Source organism: Symphalangus syndactylus, chromosome 1 (assembly GCF_028878055.3).
Source record: "Symphalangus syndactylus isolate Jambi chromosome 1, NHGRI_mSymSyn1-v2.1_pri, whole genome shotgun sequence".
In the NCBI taxonomy this organism is placed as follows: Eukaryota; Metazoa; Chordata; class Mammalia; order Primates; family Hylobatidae; genus Symphalangus; species Symphalangus syndactylus.
The window spans coordinates 82,090,531-82,106,417 of record NC_072423.2 but is presented as its reverse complement, the minus strand read 5'-3'; positions in this window follow the sequence as shown (position 1 = coordinate 82,106,417).

Sequence of the window (15,887 nt, the reverse complement as noted above, 5' to 3'; positions counted from 1 at the left end):
ACAAAAAGTGAGTTTTGAAACTGCTCACTCAAAAGAAAGGTTTCATTTGATGAGATGAATGCACACATCATAAAGAAGTTTCTCAGATTTCTTCTGTCTAGATTTTATGTGTAGAAATTTCCTTTTCCACCATAGGCAGGAAAGTGCTCCAAATGTCCACTTGCAGATTCTATAAAAAGAGTGTTTCTAAACTGCTGAATGAAAAGAAATTTTCAACTCTGTGAGAGGAACTCAAACATCACAAAGTAGTTTCTCAGAATTCTTCCGTCTAGTTTTTATCTGAAGATATTTCCTTTTCCACCATAGGTCTCAAAACTCTCCTAAGGTCCTCTTGCAGATTCTACAAAAAGAGAGTTTCCCAGCTGCTCAATCAAAAGAAACGTTTCAATCTGTGAGATGAATGCACACATCAAAAAGGAGTTTCTCAGATTGTTTCTGTCTAGAATATATGTGAACATATTTCCTTTTCTACCATAAGCCACAAAGTACACAAAATGCCCACTGGTAGATTCTACAAAAAGAGTGTTTCCAAACTGCTCAATCAAAAGAGAGGTTCAACTCTGTGAGATGAAGGCACACATCACAAAGAAGTTTCTCAGAATTCTTTTGTCTAGTGTTTATGTGAAGATATATCCTTTTCCACCATAGGCCTCAAAGCACTGCAAATATCCACTTGCAGATTCTACAAAAAGAGAGTTTCCAAACTGTTCAATCAAAAGAAATATTTCACCCTGTGAGATGAATGCACACATCACAAAGAAGTTTCTCCGACTCCTTCTTTCTACATTTTATGTTATTTCCTTTTCTACCATAGGCCGCAATACACTACAAATGTCCACTTGCAGATTCTACAAAAAGAGTGTTTCCAAACTGCTCCATCAAAAGAAAGGTTCAACTCTGTGAGATGAATGCACACATCACAAAGATGTTTCTCAGAATACTTCTATCTATTTTTTATTTGAATATATTTCCTTTTCCACCATAGGCCTCAAAGCGCTCATGAGGTCCACTTGCAGATTCTGCAAAAAGAGAGTTTCCAAACTGCTCACTCAAAAGAAAGGTTTCAAACCTTGTGATGAATGTACACATCACAAAGGAGTTTCTCAGATTGCTATTGTCTGGAATACATGTGAACATTTTTCATTTTCTAACATAGTCCGCAAACGCTCCAAATCTCCACTTGCAGATTCTACAAAATATTGTTTCCAAACTGCTCATTGAAAAGAAAGGTTCAATTCTGTGAGGTGAATTCACACATCACAAAGAAGTTTCTCAGAATTCTTCTGTCTAGTTTTTATGTGAAGATATTTCCTTTTCCACCATAGGCATCATAGTACTCCGAAAGTTCACTTGCAGATTCTTCAAAAAGAGAGTTTCAAAACTGCCCACTCAAAAGAAAGTTTTCAGCCTGTGAGATGAATGCGCAAATTACAAAGAAGTTTCCCATATTGCTTCTGTCTAGATTTTATGTGAAGATATTTCCCTTTCTACAATAGGCCACTACAAATATCCACTTGCAGATTCTACCAAAATAGTGATTCCAAACTGCTAAATGAAAAGAAACGTTCCACTCTGTGGGATGAATGCACACATCACACAGAAGTGTCTCAGAATTCTCCTATGTAGTTTTAATGTGAAGATATTTCCTTTTCCACCCTAGACCCCAAAGCGGTCCCAATGTCCACTTGCGATTCTACACAGAAAGAGTTTCCAAACTGCTCAAAAAAAGGTTCAACTCTGTGAGATGAATGCACACATCACAAAGAAGTTTCTCAGAATTCTTCTATCTGGTTTTTATGTGAAGATATTTCCTTTTCCACCATAGGCCAGAAAGCACTCCAAATGTGCAACTGCAGATTATACAAAAAGAGTGTTTCCAAACTGCTCATTCAACAGAAAGTTTCAACTCTGTGAGATGAATGCACACATCGCAGAGAATTTTTTTAGAATCCTTCTGTCTAGTTTCTGTGTGAAGATATTTCCTTTTCCACCATAGGCTTCAAAGCGCTCCAAATGTCCACTTGCAGATTCTACAGAAAGAGAGTTTCCAAACTGCTCAGACAAAAGAAGGCCTCCATCATTGGCCTCAAAACTCTCCTAATGTCCACATGCAGATTCTACAAAAAGAGTTTCCCAACTGCTCAATCATAAGATAGGTTTCAGTCTGTGAGATGAATGCACACATCACAAAGAAGTTTCTCAGATTGCTTCTGTCTAGAATACATGTGAACATATTTCCTTTTCTACCATAAGTTGCAAAGTGCACAAAATGCCCACTTGCAGATTCTACAAAAAGAGTATTTCCAAACTGCTCAATCAAAAGAAAGGTTCAACTCTGTGAGGTGAAGGCACCCATCACAAAGAAGTTTCTCAATTCATCTGTCTACATTTTATGTGAAGATATTACCTTTTCTACCATAGGCCACAAAGCACTCAAAATGTCCAGTTGCAGATTGTACAAAAAGAGAGTTTGCAAAAAACTAAATCAAAAGTAATATTTCACTCTCTGAGATGAATGCACCCATCACAAAGAAGTTTCTCAGATTGCTTCTGTCTACATTTTATGTGAAGATATTTCCTTTTCTACCATAGGCCGCAAAGCACTCCAAATGTCCACTTGCACATTCAACAAAAACAGTGTTTCCAAACTGCTGAATCAAACGAAAGGTTCCAATCTGTGAGATGAATGCACACTTCACCAAGAAGTTTCTAAGAATTCTTCTCTCTAGTTTTTATGTGAAGATATTACTTTTTCCACCACAGGCCTCAAAGTGCACGAAATGTCCAGTTGCAGATACTACAAAATGACAGTTTCCATAAAGATCAATCAAAAGAAATGCTTCACTCTGTGAGATGAATGCACACATTGAAAAGACGTTTAGCAGATTTCATCTTTCTAAATTTTATGTGAAGATATTTCCTTTCCTACCATAGGCCGCAAAGCACTAATAATGTCCACTTGCAGATTCTACAAAAAGAGAGTTTCCAAACTGCTCTTGCATATTCTACAAAAAGATTGTTTCCAAACTGCTGAATCAAAAGAAAGTTTAAACTCTGTGAGATGAATGCACACATCACAGAGAATTTTTTTAGAATTCTTCTGTCTAGTTTTTGTGTGAAGATATTTCTTTTCCACCATAGGCCTCAAAACGCTCCTAATGTCCACTTACAGACTCTTCAAAAAGAGAGTCTCCAAACTGCTCAACCAAAAGAAAGGTTTCAATCTGTGAGATGAATGCACATATCAGAAAGAAGTTTCTCAGATTGATTCTCTCTAGAATACATGTGAACGTATTTCGTTTTCTACCATAGGCTGCAAAGCGCTCAAAACATCCACTTGCAGATTCTATGAAAAGATTGTCTCCAAATTGCTAAATGAATAGTAAAGTTCCACTCTGTGAGATGAATGCACACATAACAAAGGAGTTTCTCAGAATTCTTCTCTGTAGTTTTTATGTGACGATATTTCCTTTTCCACCACTGGCCTCATGAAGCTCCAAAAGTCTACTTGCAGATCGTACAAAAAGTGAGCTTTGAAACTGCTCACTCAAAAGAAAGGTTTCATTTGATGAGATGAATGCACACATCATGAAGGAGTTTCTCAGATTTCTTCTGTCTAGATTTTGTGTGTAGATATTTCCTTTTCCACCATAGGATGAAAAGCGCTCCAAATGTCCACTTGCAGATTTTACAAAAAGTGTGTTTCTAAACTGCTCAATCAAAAAAAGGTTCAACTTTGTGAGATGAATGCACACATCACTAAGAAGTTTCTCAAAATTCTTCAGTCTAGATTTATGGGAAGATATTCCCTTTTCCAGCATAGTCCTCAAAGGGCTCATGATGTCCACTTGCAGATTCTACAAAAAGAGAGTTTACAAACTGTTCAATCCAATGAAAGGTTTCAATCTGTGAGATGAATGCACACATCACAAAGAAGTTTCTCAGATTGCTTCTGTCTAGAATATATGTGTACATATTTCCTTTTCTACCACAAGCCTCAGAGTGCACAAAATGCCCACTTGCAGATTCTACAAAATGAGTATTTCCAAACTTCTCAATCAAAAGAAAGTTCAACTCTGTGAGATGAAGGCACACATCACAATGATGTTTCTCAGATTACCTCTGTCTATTTTTAATGTGCATATATTTCCTTTTCCACCATAGGCCTCAAAGTGCTCATGATGTCCACTTGCAGATTCTGCAAAAAGAGAGATTCCAAACTGCCCAATCAAAATAAAGGTTTCAGTCCATGAGATGAATGTACACATCACAAAGAAGTTTCTCAGATTCCTACTGCCTAGAATATATGTGAACACATTTTGTTTTCTAACATAGTCCACAAAGTGCTGAAAATCTCCACTTGCAGATTCTACAAAAAATTGTTTATAAACTGCTCAATGAAAAGAAAGATTCAACTCTGTAAGAAGAATGCACACATCACACAGAAGTGTCCTAGAATTCTTCTATGTAGTTTTTATGTGAAGATATTTCCTTTTCAACCAAAGGCCTCAAAGCACTCCTAATATCCACTTGAAGGTTCTACAAAAAGAGAGTTTCCAACTGTTAATCAAAAGAAAGGTTTTAATCAGTGAGATAAATGCACACATCACAAAGACATTTCTCAGATTGCTTCTGTCTAGAATATATGTGAACATATTTCCTTTTCAACCATAGGCCACAAAAGCGCTGCAAATGTCCACTTGCAGATTCTACAAAAAGAGTGTTTCCAAACTGCTCAATCAAAAGAAAGTTTCAACTCTGTGAGATGAATGCACACGTCACAAAGAAGTTTCTCAGAATTCTTATGTCTAGTTTAAATGTGAAGATATTTCCTTTTCCACCATAGGCCTCAAAGCGCTCAGGATGTCCACTAGCAGATTCTACAAAAAGAGAGTTTCCAAACTGCTCAATCAAAACAAAGGTTTCAATCTGTGAGAAGAATGAGCATCTCACAAATAATTTTCTCAGATTGCTACCGTCTAGAACTTTCTGAACATATTTCAATTTCTACCATAGGCCACAAAGGGCACAAAATCTCCAGTTGCAGATTCTTCAAGAAGGTTGTTTCCAAATTGCTCAATGAAAAGAAAGGTTCAACTCTGTGAGATGAATTCACACATCACAAAGAAGTTTCTCAGAATTCATCTGTCTAGTTTTTATGGGAAGATATTTCCTTTTCTACCATAGGCCACAAAGTGCTACAAATGTCCACTGGCACACTCAACAAAAAGAGTGTTTCCAAACTGCTCAACCAAAAGAAAGGTTTCAATCTGTGAGATGAATGCACATATCAGAAAGAAGTTTCTCAGATTGATTCTCTCTAGAATACATGTGAACTTATTTCGTTTTCTACCATAGGCTGCAAAGCGCTCAAAACATCCACTTGCAGATTCTATGAAACGATTGTCTCCAAATTGCTAAATGAAAAGAAAGGTTCCACTCTGTGAGATGAATGCACACATCCCAAAGGCGTTTCTCAGAATTCTTCTCTCTAGTGTTTATGTGACGATATTTCCTTTTCCACCATTGGCCTCATGAAGCTCCAAAAGTCTACTTGCAGATTCTACAAAAAGTGAGTTTTGAAACTGCTCACTCAAAAGAAAGGTTTCATTTGATGAGATGAATGCACACATCATAAAGAAGTTTCTCAGATTTCTTCTGTCTAGATTTTATGTGTAGAAATTTCCTTTTCCACCATAGGCAGGAAAGTGCTCCAAATGTCCACTTGCAGATTCTATAAAAAGAGTGTTTCTAAACTGCTGAATGAAAAGAAATTTTCAACTCTGTGAGAGGAACTCAAACATCACAAAGTAGTTTCTCAGAATTCTTCCGTCTAGTTTTTATCTGAAGATATTTCCTTTTCCACCATAGGTCTCAAAACTCTCCTAAGGTCCTCTTGCAGATTCTACAAAAAGAGAGTTTCCCAGCTGCTCAATCAAAAGAAACGTTTCAATCTGTGAGATGAATGCACACATCAAAAAGGAGTTTCTCAGATTGTTTCTGTCTAGAATATATGTGAACATATTTCCTTTTCTACCATAAGCCACAAAGTACACAAAATGCCCACTGGTAGATTCTACAAAAAGAGTGTTTCCAAACTGCTCAATCAAAAGAGAGGTTCAACTCTGTGAGATGAAGGCACACATCACAAAGAAGTTTCTCAGAATTCTTTTGTCTAGTGTTTATGTGAAGATATATCCTTTTCCACCATAGGCCTCAAAGCACTGCAAATATCCACTTGCAGATTCTACAAAAAGAGAGTTTCCAAACTGTTCAATCAAAAGAAATATTTCACCCTGTGAGATGAATGCACACATCACAAAGAAGTTTCTCCGACTCCTTCTTTCTACATTTTATGTTATTTCCTTTTCTACCATAGGCCGCAATACACTACAAATGTCCACTTGCAGATTCTACAAAAAGAGTGTTTCCAAACTGCTCCATCAAAAGAAAGGTTCAACTCTGTGAGATGAATGCACACATCACAAAGATGTTTCTCAGAATACTTCTATCTATTTTTTATTTGAATATATTTCCTTTTCCACCATAGGCCTCAAAGCGCTCATGAGGTCCACTTGCAGATTCTGCAAAAAGAGAGTTTCCAAACTGCTCACTCAAAAGAAAGGTTTCAAACCTTGTGATGAATGTACACATCACAAAGGAGTTTCTCAGATTGCTATTGTCTGGAATACATGTGAACATTTTTCATTTTCTAACATAGTCCGCAAACGCTCCAAATCTCCACTTGCAGATTCTACAAAATATTGTTTCCAAACTGCTCATTGAAAAGAAAGGTTCAATTCTGTGAGGTGAATTCACACATCACAAAGAAGTTTCTCAGAATTCTTCTGTCTAGTTTTTATGTGAAGATATTTCCTTTTCCACCATAGGCATCATAGTACTCCGAAAGTTCACTTGCAGATTCTTCAAAAAGAGAGTTTCAAAACTGCCCACTCAAAAGAAAGTTTTCAGCCTGTGAGATGAATGCGCAAATTACAAAGAAGTTTCCCATATTGCTTCTGTCTAGATTTTATGTGAAGATATTTCCCTTTCTACAATAGGCCACTACAAATATCCACTTGCAGATTCTACCAAAATAGTGATTCCAAACTGCTAAATGAAAAGAAAGGTTCCACTCTGTGGGATGAATGCACACATCACACAGAAGTGTCTCAGAATTCTCCTATGTAGTTTTAATGTGAAGATATTTCCTTTTCCACCCTAGACCCCAAAGCGGTCCCAATGTCCACTTGCGATTCTACACAGAAAGAGTTTCCAAACTGCTCAAAAAAAGGTTCAACTCTGTGAGATGAATGCACACATCACAAAGAAGTTTCTCAGAATTCTTCTATCTGGTTTTTATGTGAAGATATTTCCTTTTCCACCATAGGCCAGAAAGCACTCCAAATGTGCAACTGCAGATTATACAAAAAGAGTGTTTCCAAACTGCTCATTCAACAGAAAGTTTCAACTCTGTGAGATGAATGCACACATCGCAGAGAATTTTTTTAGAATCCTTCTGTCTAGTTTCTGTGTGAAGATATTTCCTTTTCCACCATAGGCTTCAAAGCGCTCCAAATGTCCACTTGCAGATTCTACAGAAAGAGAGTTTCCAAACTGCTCAGACAAAAGAAGGCCTCCATCATTGGCCTCAAAACTCTCCTAATGTCCACATGCAGATTCTACAAAAAGAGTTTCCCAACTGCTCAATCATAAGATAGGTTTCAGTCTGTGAGATGAATGCACACATCACAAAGAAGTTTCTCAGATTGCTTCTGTCTAGAATACATGTGAACATATTTCCTTTTCTACCATAAGTTGCAAAGTGCACAAAATGCCCACTTGCAGATTCTACAAAAAGAGTATTTCCAAACTGCTCAATCAAAAGAAAGGTTCAACTCTGTGAGGTGAAGGCACCCATCACAAAGAAGTTTCTCAATTCATCTGTCTACATTTTATGTGAAGATATTACCTTTTCTACCATAGGCCACAAAGCACTCAAAATGTCCAGTTGCAGATTGTACAAAAAGAGAGTTTGCAAAAAACTAAATCAAAAGTAATATTTCACTCTCTGAGATGAATGCACCCATCACAAAGAAGTTTCTCAGATTGCTTCTGTCTACATTTTATGTGAAGATATTTCCTTTTCTACCATAGGCCGCAAAGCACTCCAAATGTCCACTTGCACATTCAACAAAAACAGTGTTTCCAAACTGCTGAATCAAACGAAAGGTTCCAATCTGTGAGATGAATGCACACTTCACCAAGAAGTTTCTAAGAATTCTTCTCTCTAGTTTTTATGTGAAGATATTACTTTTTCCACCACAGGCCTCAAAGTGCACGAAATGTCCAGTTGCAGATACTACAAAATGACAGTTTCCATAAAGATCAATCAAAAGAAATGCTTCACTCTGTGAGATGAATGCACACATTGAAAAGACGTTTAGCAGATTTCATCTTTCTAAATTTTATGTGAAGATATTTCCTTTCCTACCATAGGCCGCAAAGCACTAATAATGTCCACTTGCAGATTCTACAAAAAGAGAGTTTCCAAACTGCTCTTGCATATTCTACAAAAAGATTGTTTCCAAACTGCTGAATCAAAAGAAAGTTTAAACTCTGTGAGATGAATGCACACATCACAGAGAATTTTTTTAGAATTCTTCTGTCTAGTTTTTGTGTGAAGATATTTCTTTTCCACCATAGGCCTCAAAACGCTCCTAATGTCCACTTACAGACTCTTCAAAAAGAGAGTCTCCAAACTGCTCAACCAAAAGAAAGGTTTCAATCTGTGAGATGAATGCACATATCAGAAAGAAGTTTCTCAGATTGATTCTCTCTAGAATACATGTGAACGTATTTCGTTTTCTACCATAGGCTGCAAAGCGCTCAAAACATCCACTTGCAGATTCTATGAAAAGATTGTCTCCAAATTGCTAAATGAATAGTAAAGTTCCACTCTGTGAGATGAATGCACACATAACAAAGGAGTTTCTCAGAATTCTTCTCTGTAGTTTTTATGTGACGATATTTCCTTTTCCACCACTGGCCTCATGAAGCTCCAAAAGTCTACTTGCAGATCGTACAAAAAGTGAGCTTTGAAACTGCTCACTCAAAAGAAAGGTTTCATTTGATGAGATGAATGCACACATCATGAAGGAGTTTCTCAGATTTCTTCTGTCTAGATTTTGTGTGTAGATATTTCCTTTTCCACCATAGGATGAAAAGCGCTCCAAATGTCCACTTGCAGATTTTACAAAAAGTGTGTTTCTAAACTGCTCAATCAAAAAAAGGTTCAACTTTGTGAGATGAATGCACACATCACTAAGAAGTTTCTCAAAATTCTTCAGTCTAGATTTATGGGAAGATATTCCCTTTTCCAGCATAGTCCTCAAAGGGCTCATGATGTCCACTTGCAGATTCTACAAAAAGAGAGTTTACAAACTGTTCAATCCAATGAAAGGTTTCAATCTGTGAGATGAATGCACACATCACAAAGAAGTTTCTCAGATTGCTTCTGTCTAGAATATATGTGTACATATTTCCTTTTCTACCACAAGCCTCAGAGTGCACAAAATGCCCACTTGCAGATTCTACAAAATGAGTATTTCCAAACTTCTCAATCAAAAGAAAGTTCAACTCTGTGAGATGAAGGCACACATCACAATGATGTTTCTCAGATTACCTCTGTCTATTTTTAATGTGCATATATTTCCTTTTCCACCATAGGCCTCAAAGTGCTCATGATGTCCACTTGCAGATTCTGCAAAAAGAGAGATTCCAAACTGCCCAATCAAAATAAAGGTTTCAGTCCATGAGATGAATGTACACATCACAAAGAAGTTTCTCAGATTCCTACTGCCTAGAATATATGTGAACACATTTTGTTTTCTAACATAGTCCACAAAGTGCTGAAAATCTCCACTTGCAGATTCTACAAAAAATTGTTTATAAACTGCTCAATGAAAAGAAAGATTCAACTCTGTAAGAAGAATGCACACATCACACAGAAGTGTCCTAGAATTCTTCTATGTAGTTTTTATGTGAAGATATTTCCTTTTCAACCAAAGGCCTCAAAGCACTCCTAATATCCACTTGAAGGTTCTACAAAAAGAGAGTTTCCAACTGTTAATCAAAAGAAAGGTTTTAATCAGTGAGATAAATGCACACATCACAAAGACATTTCTCAGATTGCTTCTGTCTAGAATATATGTGAACATATTTCCTTTTCAACCATAGGCCACAAAAGCGCTGCAAATGTCCACTTGCAGATTCTACAAAAAGAGTGTTTCCAAACTGCTCAATCAAAAGAAAGTTTCAACTCTGTGAGATGAATGCACACGTCACAAAGAAGTTTCTCAGAATTCTTATGTCTAGTTTAAATGTGAAGATATTTCCTTTTCCACCATAGGCCTCAAAGCGCTCAGGATGTCCACTAGCAGATTCTACAAAAAGAGAGTTTCCAAACTGCTCAATCAAAACAAAGGTTTCAATCTGTGAGAAGAATGAGCATCTCACAAATAATTTTCTCAGATTGCTACCGTCTAGAACTTTCTGAAGATATTTCAATTTCTACCATAGGCCACAAAGGGCACAAAATCTCCAGTTGCAGATTCTTCAAGAAGGTTGTTTCCAAATTGCTCAATGAAAAGAAAGGTTCAACTCTGTGAGATGAATTCACACATCACAAAGAAGTTTCTCAGAATTCATCTGTCTAGTTTTTATGGGAAGATATTTCCTTTTCTACCATAGGCCACAAAGTGCTACAAATGTCCACTGGCACACTCAACAAAAAGAGTGTTTCCAAACTGCTCAACCAAAAGAAAGGTTTCAATCTGTGAGATGAATGCACATATCAGAAAGAAGTTTCTCAGATTGATTCTCTCTAGAATACATGTGAACTTATTTCGTTTTCTACCATAGGCTGCAAAGCGCTCAAAACATCCACTTGCAGATTCTATGAAACGATTGTCTCCAAATTGCTAAATGAAAAGAAAGGTTCCACTCTGTGAGATGAATGCACACATCCCAAAGGCGTTTCTCAGAATTCTTCTCTCTAGTGTTTATGTGACGATATTTCCTTTTCCACCATTGGCCTCATGAAGCTCCAAAAGTCTACTTGCAGATTCTACAAAAAGTGAGTTTTGAAACTGCTCACTCAAAAGAAAGGTTTCATTTGATGAGATGAATGCACACATCATAAAGAAGTTTCTCAGATTTCTTCTGTCTAGATTTTATGTGTAGAAATTTCCTTTTCCACCATAGGCAGGAAAGTGCTCCAAATGTCCACTTGCAGATTCTATAAAAAGAGTGTTTCTAAACTGCTGAATGAAAAGAAATTTTCAACTCTGTGAGAGGAACTCAAACATCACAAAGTAGTTTCTCAGAATTCTTCCGTCTAGTTTTTATCTGAAGATATTTCCTTTTCCACCATAGGTCTCAAAACTCTCCTAAGGTCCTCTTGCAGATTCTACAAAAAGAGAGTTTCCCAGCTGCTCAATCAAAAGAAACGTTTCAATCTGTGAGATGAATGCACACATCAAAAAGGAGTTTCTCAGATTGTTTCTGTCTAGAATATATGTGAACATATTTCCTTTTCTACCATAAGCCACAAAGTACACAAAATGCCCACTGGTAGATTCTACAAAAAGAGTGTTTCCAAACTGCTCAATCAAAAGAGAGGTTCAACTCTGTGAGATGAAGGCACACATCACAAAGAAGTTTCTCAGAATTCTTTTGTCTAGTGTTTATGTGAAGATATATCCTTTTCCACCATAGGCCTCAAAGCACTGCAAATATCCACTTGCAGATTCTACAAAAAGAGAGTTTCCAAACTGTTCAATCAAAAGAAATATTTCACCCTGTGAGATGAATGCACACATCACAAAGAAGTTTCTCCGACTCCTTCTTTCTACATTTTATGTTATTTCCTTTTCTACCATAGGCCGCAATACACTACAAATGTCCACTTGCAGATTCTACAAAAAGAGTGTTTCCAAACTGCTCCATCAAAAGAAAGGTTCAACTCTGTGAGATGAATGCACACATCACAAAGATGTTTCTCAGAATACTTCTATCTATTTTTTATTTGAATATATTTCCTTTTCCACCATAGGCCTCAAAGCGCTCATGAGGTCCACTTGCAGATTCTGCAAAAAGAGAGTTTCCAAACTGCTCACTCAAAAGAAAGGTTTCAAACCTTGTGATGAATGTACACATCACAAAGGAGTTTCTCAGATTGCTATTGTCTGGAATACATGTGAACATTTTTCATTTTCTAACATAGTCCGCAAACGCTCCAAATCTCCACTTGCAGATTCTACAAAATATTGTTTCCAAACTGCTCATTGAAAAGAAAGGTTCAATTCTGTGAGGTGAATTCACACATCACAAAGAAGTTTCTCAGAATTCTTCTGTCTAGTTTTTATGTGAAGATATTTCCTTTTCCACCATAGGCATCATAGTACTCCGAAAGTTCACTTGCAGATTCTTCAAAAAGAGAGTTTCAAAACTGCCCACTCAAAAGAAAGTTTTCAGCCTGTGAGATGAATGCGCAAATTACAAAGAAGTTTCCCATATTGCTTCTGTCTAGATTTTATGTGAAGATATTTCCCTTTCTACAATAGGCCACTACAAATATCCACTTGCAGATTCTACCAAAATAGTGATTCCAAACTGCTAAATGAAAAGAAAGGTTCCACTCTGTGGGATGAATGCACACATCACACAGAAGTGTCTCAGAATTCTCCTATGTAGTTTTAATGTGAAGATATTTCCTTTTCCACCCTAGACCCCAAAGCGGTCCCAATGTCCACTTGCGATTCTACACAGAAAGAGTTTCCAAACTGCTCAAAAAAAGGTTCAACTCTGTGAGATGAATGCACACATCACAAAGAAGTTTCTCAGAATTCTTCTATCTGGTTTTTATGTGAAGATATTTCCTTTTCCACCATAGGCCAGAAAGCACTCCAAATGTGCAACTGCAGATTATACAAAAAGAGTGTTTCCAAACTGCTCATTCAACAGAAAGTTTCAACTCTGTGAGATGAATGCACACATCGCAGAGAATTTTTTTAGAATCCTTCTGTCTAGTTTCTGTGTGAAGATATTTCCTTTTCCACCATAGGCTTCAAAGCGCTCCAAATGTCCACTTGCAGATTCTACAGAAAGAGAGTTTCCAAACTGCTCAGACAAAAGAAGGCCTCCATCATTGGCCTCAAAACTCTCCTAATGTCCACATGCAGATTCTACAAAAAGAGTTTCCCAACTGCTCAATCATAAGATAGGTTTCAGTCTGTGAGATGAATGCACACATCACAAAGAAGTTTCTCAGATTGCTTCTGTCTAGAATACATGTGAACATATTTCCTTTTCTACCATAAGTTGCAAAGTGCACAAAATGCCCACTTGCAGATTCTACAAAAAGAGTATTTCCAAACTGCTCAATCAAAAGAAAGGTTCAACTCTGTGAGGTGAAGGCACCCATCACAAAGAAGTTTCTCAATTCATCTGTCTACATTTTATGTGAAGATATTACCTTTTCTACCATAGGCCACAAAGCACTCAAAATGTCCAGTTGCAGATTGTACAAAAAGAGAGTTTGCAAAAAACTAAATCAAAAGTAATATTTCACTCTCTGAGATGAATGCACCCATCACAAAGAAGTTTCTCAGATTGCTTCTGTCTACATTTTATGTGAAGATATTTCCTTTTCTACCATAGGCCGCAAAGCACTCCAAATGTCCACTTGCACATTCAACAAAAACAGTGTTTCCAAACTGCTGAATCAAACGAAAGGTTCCAATCTGTGAGATGAATGCACACTTCACCAAGAAGTTTCTAAGAATTCTTCTCTCTAGTTTTTATGTGAAGATATTACTTTTTCCACCACAGGCCTCAAAGTGCACGAAATGTCCAGTTGCAGATACTACAAAATGACAGTTTCCATAAAGATCAATCAAAAGAAATGCTTCACTCTGTGAGATGAATGCACACATTGAAAAGACGTTTAGCAGATTTCATCTTTCTAAATTTTATGTGAAGATATTTCCTTTCCTACCATAGGCCGCAAAGCACTAATAATGTCCACTTGCAGATTCTACAAAAAGAGAGTTTCCAAACTGCTCTTGCATATTCTACAAAAAGATTGTTTCCAAACTGCTGAATCAAAAGAAAGTTTAAACTCTGTGAGATGAATGCACACATCACAGAGAATTTTTTTAGAATTCTTCTGTCTAGTTTTTGTGTGAAGATATTTCTTTTCCACCATAGGCCTCAAAACGCTCCTAATGTCCACTTACAGACTCTTCAAAAAGAGAGTCTCCAAACTGCTCAACCAAAAGAAAGGTTTCAATCTGTGAGATGAATGCACATATCAGAAAGAAGTTTCTCAGATTGATTCTCTCTAGAATACATGTGAACGTATTTCGTTTTCTACCATAGGCTGCAAAGCGCTCAAAACATCCACTTGCAGATTCTATGAAAAGATTGTCTCCAAATTGCTAAATGAATAGTAAAGTTCCACTCTGTGAGATGAATGCACACATAACAAAGGAGTTTCTCAGAATTCTTCTCTGTAGTTTTTATGTGACGATATTTCCTTTTCCACCACTGGCCTCATGAAGCTCCAAAAGTCTACTTGCAGATCCTACAAAAAGTGAGCTTTGAAACTGCTCACTCAAAAGAAAGGTTTCATTTGATGAGATGAATGCACACATCATGAAGGAGTTTCTCAGATTTCTTCTGTCTAGATTTTGTGTGTAGATATTTCCTTTTCCACCATAGGATGAAAAGCGCTCCAAATGTCCACTTGCAGATTTTACAAAAAGTGTGTTTCTAAACTGCTCAATCAAAAAAAGGTTCAACTTTGTGAGATGAATGCACACATCACTAAGAAGTTTCTCAAAATTCTTCAGTCTAGATTTATGGGAAGATATTCCCTTTTCCAGCATAGTCCTCAAAGGGCTCATGATGTCCACTTGCAGATTCTACAAAAAGAGAGTTTACAAACTGTTCAATCCAATGAAAGGTTTCAATCTGTGAGATGAATGCACACATCACAAAGAAGTTTCTCAGATTGCTTCTGTCTAGAATATATGTGTACATATTTCCTTTTCTACCACAAGCCTCAGAGTGCACAAAATGCCCACTTGCAGATTCTACAAAATGAGTATTTCCAAACTTCTCAATCAAAAGAAAGTTCAACTCTGTGAGATGAAGGCACACATCACAATGATGTTTCTCAGATTACCTCTGTCTATTTTTAATGTGCATATATTTCCTTTTCCACCATAGGCCTCAAAGTGCTCATGATGTCCACTTGCAGATTCTGCAAAAAGAGAGATTCCAAACTGCCCAATCAAAATAAAGGTTTCAGTCCATGAGATGAATGTACACATCACAAAGAAGTTTCTCAGATTCCTACTGCCTAGAATATATGTGAACACATTTTGTTTTCTAACATAGTCCACAAAGTGCTGAAAATCTCCACTTGCAGATTCTACAAAAAATTGTTTATAAACTGCTCAATGAAAAGAAAGATTCAACTCTGTAAGAAGAATGCACACATCACACAGAAGTGTCCTAGAATTCTTCTATGTAGTTTTTATGTGAAGATATTTCCTTTTCAACCAAAGGCCTCAAAGCACTCCTAATATCCACTTGAAGGTTCTACAAAAAGAGAGTTTCCAACTGTTAATCAAAAGAAAGGTTTTAATCAGTGAGATAAATGCACACATCACAAAGACATTTCTCAGATTGCTTCTGTCTAGAATATATGTGAACATATTTCCTTTTCAACCATAGGCCACAAAAGCGCTGCAAATGTCCACTTGCAGATTCTACAAAAAGAGTGTTTCCAAACTGCTCAATCAAAAGAAAGTTTCAAC